Consider the following 7,029-nt stretch of genomic DNA (forward strand, 5'->3'; position numbering starts at 1 on the left):
GGCTGTCCAGAGGCAGAGCGTGCCATGTTTCAAACAGGACGCCGGCATTATGAGCCTGCTGCGTTCGCGCGTCACATCCGTGGGCGGGGCCAACAAGGGGGCGGGGCCAATGATGACATCACTTCCGCCCCCATCCATACCTCTGTAACGCCAAGCAGCACTTCCGGGTAACCGGGAGAGCGTGGGCAGTCGGTCCGGAATCCACTTTAGACCTAGACGAACAGGGGAACATCCAACAGGGGGTCCTCCTACCCTGCTACCATTACCAGGATCAGGTAAGGTGCCCTGTCGCCGTGTACCAGAACCTTAACCACCATCTTGGTACACCTTCGCGGCTGAGTGACAGAGGCGCAGCCCGGAATAATCTTTTCCTCTGTTAGAAGGATAGGGTACTGTCTCCTTACTGACCTAAGAGAGAAAGAAAAAATACGCTGGGGCCCGGTTTCCGGTACTTACTTATAGGGGAAGTCCTTAATTATTTAATGCTTATTGCTAATTAACCTATCTCTGCTTGATTGTACCTAGGGGACTAAAGCCCATATGTGTTGTGCTGCCAAGGACGATCAGGAAATATATATATATATACTGCTGCATACGTTACGCTTTCTGAAGAGATTTGGGCTCTATTTAAGGCTACCTGGGACCTCCTAATTGTTTGATTACTACGGAGTAATATGTCTCTTCTATCTGGTCAGATGAAGTATCTTAACCCTTCAAGAGGCTCTGTCACCTCATTATAAGTGCCCTATCTTCTACATAAGGAGATGGGCGCTGTAATGTAGGTGACAGCAGTGCTTTTTATTTAGAAAAACCTTCTATTTTTAACACGTTAGGAGCGATTTTTAGCTTTATGCTAATTAGTTTCTTAATACCCAAGTGGGCGTGTTTTTACTTTAGACCAAGTGGGCGTTGTACAGAGGAGTGTATGATGCTGACCAATCAGTGACCAATCAGCGTCATACACTTCTCCCCATTCATTTACACAGCAGATAGCGATATAGCTATATCGCTATGTGCAGCCACATAAACACACTATAATGTAATTGCAGTGTCCTGACAATGAATATACATTACCTCCAGCCAGGACGTGATGTGTATTCAGAATCCTGACACTTCTGAATCTTTTCTGTGAGATTTCCAGCAAGGCAAACGTAATCTCGCGAGATTACGCTGTAAACTGTAATTTAAAACTAGATTACGTTTGCCTTGCTGGAAATCTCACAGAAAAGATTCAGAAGTGTCAGGATTCTGAATACACATCACGTCCTAGCTGGAGGTAATGTATATTCATTGTCAGGACACTGCAGTAATGTTATACTGTGTTTATGTGGCTGCAAATAGCGATATAGCTATATCGCTATGTGTAGAGTAAATGAATGGAGAGAAGTGTATGACGCTGATTGGTCACTGATTGGTCAGCGTCATATACTCCTCTGTACAACGCCCACTTGGTCTAAAGTAAAAACACGTCCACTTGGGCATTAAGAAACTAATTAGCATAAAGCTAAAAATCGCTCATAAAGTGGTAAAAATAGATGGTTTTTCGAAATAAAAAGCACTGCTGTCACCTACATTATAGCGCCGATCTCCTTATGTAGGAGATAGGGCACTTATAATGTGGTGACAGAGCCTCTTTAAGTGTGCTGCCTACAGACTCCAGGAAATGAAAATTTCAAGCAGATTTTCCACGTTCTCACATAAACTGGTACTGCAAGGTAAAAGGAATGTAACCCAGAGAATCCTCTCTAGAAATAGGTTGTACAGTTTCCTAGTATTAGGAGATAAAAATAAATTTAACCAGAGGAACCCAGTGGCATAGAAAACACCCGCTTCTGGTACTGAGTGAATATAACATTATTGCGCAATAACTTGTATACTTGACCAGAGACTCCTCTAGTACTGTGCAAAATTCTATAGTACTGTGCACCATTGTATAGTACTGTGCAACACATAACATACCTGACTAGTACTGTGCACCATTTTATAGTACTGTGCGTCATATAACATACATGACCGGAGAATCCTCTGGTACTAAGCCCCATTCTATAATACTATGCTTCATATAACACACCTGACCAGAGAATCCCCTAGTCCTGCGTGCCATTCTATAGTACTGTGCATCATATAACATACCTGACCAGAGGATCCTCTAGTACTGTGCGCCACTGTATAGTACGGTGCGACGTGCTATAGTACTATGCGTTATTCTATAGTACTGTGCGTCACATAACATACCTGACCAGAGGATCCTCTAGTACGGCACACCTCTGGTACTGTGCGGCATATGGCAAACGTGACCAAAGACACAGCTTTGGTACTGTGCGACATTCTCCAGTACTGCGTAATAAGGCTTAGAGAAACCACAGACATCCCTCTGGGATTGAGATCCATTAGGTAGAAAAAAACTAAGGTGGGCAAGCAGGCGAGTTAGGATATGTGCACACGATGAGAGGCTTTTACGTCTGAAAAGACAGACTGTTTTCAGGAGAAAACAGCTGCGTCGTTTCAGACGTAAAAGCTCATCCTCACATTATGCGAGGCGTCTGTGACGCTCGTAAATCTTGAGCTGCTCTTCATTGACTTCAATGAAGAATGGCTCAAATTACGTTGCAAAGAAGTGCCCTGCACTTCTTTGCCGAGGCAGTCAATTTACGCGTCGTCGTTTGACAGCTGTCAAACGACGACGCGTAAATCACAGGTTGTCTGCACAGTACGTCGGCAAACCCATTCAAATGAATGGGCAGATGTTTGTCGACGTATTGGAGCCGTATTTTCAGACGTAAAACGAGGCATAATACACCTAGTTTACGCCTGAAAATAGGTCGTGTGAACCCAGCCTAACACTGCACCTGCCAGGAATGAGGACAAAATAAAACACATGTAGTGCCGGTCTCTTATACTTCCTGTGAATGCAATCAATGAGCTAATGGCTGTTTTTTTTGGTTTGTTTTTGCTAGGTGGGCGGTCCTAATACGGGGGATTGAGGAACAAAATATTCCTGTTGTGCTGCCGTAGGACGAAGAGGAAAAGGAGGCACATATTTTTTTTTTTTTAAACTCGTTTAATTGAAAACATATAGTACAAATGCATTTACATCTTACACTGTATACAAAAAGGAAAGCTTTGGACAAATGGACATGCCCAGATCATGTGCCAGAAGTCGGCCCTAGGAAACCGACACCTGTGACATTCCGTACTTGGATATCTACCCATTTTTTGTAACCTAACAGGAGTAAGGTAGCTTTGATGTATCATGGATAGTTGTATCATCCTGTTATTGGCCGCTGGGGACACATAGAGTGGGGAAGAAAGAATCTCCTCCCATTCCTCCTCAGTGAGGTCGGGTATCTGTGCTCTCCATTTGTCCTTTACCGGTAGTGGTATGCTAACTTTGGCCGATATGAGGGACGTGTATATGGCAGATATTAAACCTCTGGGTCCTTGAGATCTAAATACTCCTATCAATGGAAATTGTCAGAATGCCGTATCTGGGGCAGGGAACTGGGCCCTGAGAGCATGGCGTAATTTCAAGTACCTGTAGAAGGCAGTCCTGGGCAGTGTAAATTCCGACTGCAGCTGTGTAAAAGACTTGAGACTGTTTCCCTCATATACATCCCCAATATTGTGTATCCCATATTGAGTCCAAAATACTGGAGCCAGGTCCTCTGATACCTGGGTCAGGAGTGGATTTGACCATAATGGCATGTCTGTCTGTACATCAGAGTACCCATAAATTCCCTTTGCAGCTGACCATACCTGGGAAGCCACCCTATGAACAGGTAGTAAATTTTTTAGTGCATTCATGGGCCCTTCCAATACTGGCCAAAGGGTAGGTATTTGTAGGTAAACTGCCAGGTGCTGTTCTCACGAAGCGGGTTAGTGGACGCACTAGGCCGTACCGCCGCAGCGGGGAGGCAGCTGGTCAAACAACAGGACACCCCAGAAATACAATGTCCCGCACAAGGGTACCTGACTAGTCCAGATGGTGGCCGCAGCTCTGGCACAGATGAGATGGGTGCAGCAGATGGCGCCAAACGTGGCGGATGACACAGGAGCCGCAAGTTGCGCCAGACGTGGCGGATTCCTCCGGACGTGGCAGATAACACAGGATGTGGTGGATTCCTCCGGACGTGGCGGATTCCTCCGGACGTGGCAGATGACACAGGATGTGGTGGATTCCTCCGGACGTGGCAGATGACACAGGACGTGGCGGATTCCTCCGGACGTGGCAGATGACACAGAAAGTAGCGGATTCCTCCGGACGTGGCAGATGACATGGGACGTGGCAGATTCCTCTGGACGTGGCAGATGACACAGGACGTGGCACGACTAGATACTAGGGCAAGGCACGGGAAACAGGAACGGGGAACAAGGTACGGGTAACAACAGGAACGGGAAACACTAAGGGACCATTTTCAAGACAGACTGGGAAAACTAACAACGCTCAGGCATCGAACTAGGGGGCTGGACCCCTCTTATAGCCCAGGGTACTCAAGGGTCAAAGGTCGTTCAAGATGTCCGGTGCGCGCGCTGCCCCTTTAAGAGCGGGGACGAGCGTGCGCGCGCACCCTGCGGGCTCCGGCGGAGGTGAGTGGATGCAAGCGCTGGCGTCTCCTGAGGAGGAGGCTGGGGCCAGTGCTTGCCGACTCGTGGCTGCGGCTGTCAGCGGGAGGCTGGAGCTGACAGCCCGCAGCCACGGACATTACATCTATCTTTAAGGATACGTGCGGTAGCCTCCTCAGGAGTGTCGCTTCACATATTAGCCGACGTATAAAGGCACCTTGGCCAGGCAGGGGGCCAACCGATCTCTATCCGGCCCAATCCGAATCACCGTCAGGATGGATCGGACCAAGAGTCCTTGCGAACTGTCCCACGGTTCCGGTGATACAGATTAGGTCAACAGCATCAGTCCGCCTTGTATGAGTCGCCAACTGCGTTGGTCAATAATTTATTTCGGCGTGCCGGTCGTTTACTTCTCACCCAGTCGTCTGCTTCTTGCGGGGAGTTGAAGAATATGGATCTTTCCCCATCCACAATGTGTAGTCGAGCTGGATATGACATGGAGTAGGGAATGCCCAGATCTCTCAAGCGCCTCTTGACTGCCAGAAATTTTGCCCGCCGCTTTTGCAGATCAGCAGAGAAATCAGGAAATATAGACACTTTTGCCCCGTTGTAGGTAATCTCCGGTAATCGACGTGTCAGGCGTAAAATCGTGTCCCTGTCATTGCAGTTTAGCAGGCGTGCAAGCAGCGGCCTAGGGGGTGCTCCCGGGGGTGGTGGTCGCCCCGGCACTCTGTGCGCTCTTTCAACCGCCAAAGCCTGTGAGAATGGCGCGTCTGGGAGCAGGTTTTTAAGCCATTGCAAGACAAATTCACCCGGATTTTGACCTTCTATTCGCTCAGGCATGCCAATTATCCTGATGTTATTGCGCCTAAGCCTGTTTTCCATATCGTCAGATTTTTGTCTCCACAATTCTGCTGCCGATTCCAGATCAGCAATTGCTCCGGGCAGGGATGCCGTTCTATCTTCCAGCCCAGATACCCTGTCTTCCGCGTGCGTTATGCGCTCCCTCATGGCCTGCATGTCTTGCCTCATCAGCCCTATTTCAATCTTGACCTCTTCCAGCTTTCCGGTGAGTGAGGTTTTACAGGCCGCGATAGCTGTCAGCAGCTGGGTCGTCATCTCCGACAGTGTGGGCTCCGGGGCTTCCTCTGTAGCCGTATCCTGACTGCCTGAAGCTTCCCCTCCTCCTCCTCCTTTAGAACGCTGAGGCAAAGGGGTGCGGCCGCCATCTTGCCCTTCACCTCTTGCAAAGCCTTGCAACTTCTCCGCGGCCGACTGACCTCTGGTTGGACTCATTCTTGCTCCGGTAGTCGCCTTCAACCGCCTGGATCGTCTGGAAGGTATGTTTATAGCTTTTAGAAGCTGTAGGATAACTTGCAGGATAACGTTGGCGCGGGTTCACGGCGGAGCTCTCAGATCATGCGACCGCTCCTGCTGCACGCCAAGCCACGCCCAAGGAGGCACATATTTAATAAAGCAAGGTATTGCACAGAGGACGCAGGAAAAAATACCATGCAGGCACATTTAAACTGCAGAGGATCCTGCTGCCCAGGCAGGGAACGGGATCACATCTGCATAACTGGACCTTTAAACGCAGAGATCACGTAAGAAACTAAATCCCAGTCATGCGCACATGACGCTGGGCACTGAGAAACTGCACCAGCGCTGGATCTAACCGCATGCGCCACAAAAAGCACAGCGTACATTTTTGTAAAGGTATGCACATACACCAAACCATCGGTGCCAGTACATTGGTCAAACTAAAATACCTTACTAGGAAAATTGAGCGGCGGCCATGTTGGTGCACCCAATATCGGACAGCAGGCGCAGGTAACGTGGGTCCTCGGGTATCAGAGCGTAAATAACCTTGATACATACATTTCAAAGGGGTCCAGGAGCCATATACTGGAGTTCAGGATGGCTATGGTCCGGCGCTGATGTATACAGCATCACGAGAGTATGGTACATTCAACCCTGTGTCCTAGGGACAGAGAAACACTCTCTGTATAGAGGGCCTGAAATAACGCTGAAGGTCATCATCTTCTATCCACAGCAAAGGACAAATAAAATGCATCTTCATTCTGGTCTCTGGGAGCTTTATAGGGTAATGCTGATTGCTTAGTATTTGCAGGTACTGCTAATTAACCGTCTCTTCTATCCAGCAGTCAATAGACTAAGACAAACAGGATTTTATATATATATATATATATATATATATATATATATATATATATATATATATACATAATGCCCTGGTGCCAGCAACACAATGGTATTTATTTATGTACGCAGCCATGTTAGTTACCATTTCCGTGGTCTCCTCAGAATTCACTAGGTAGAGCTAAGCAAGAGACAGGAAAACTGAAAACTCTCTTGAGATTACAAAAAGGGGCAGGCAGACTTGCAATATAATGAGGGCTCATGGGAATTGTAGTATCCAGTGTCGGCCATCTTGAAATTGTGAAG

Source organism: Rhinoderma darwinii, chromosome 1 (genome assembly GCF_050947455.1).
Source record: "Rhinoderma darwinii isolate aRhiDar2 chromosome 1, aRhiDar2.hap1, whole genome shotgun sequence".
Lineage (NCBI taxonomy): Eukaryota > Metazoa > Chordata > Amphibia > Anura > Rhinodermatidae > Rhinoderma > Rhinoderma darwinii.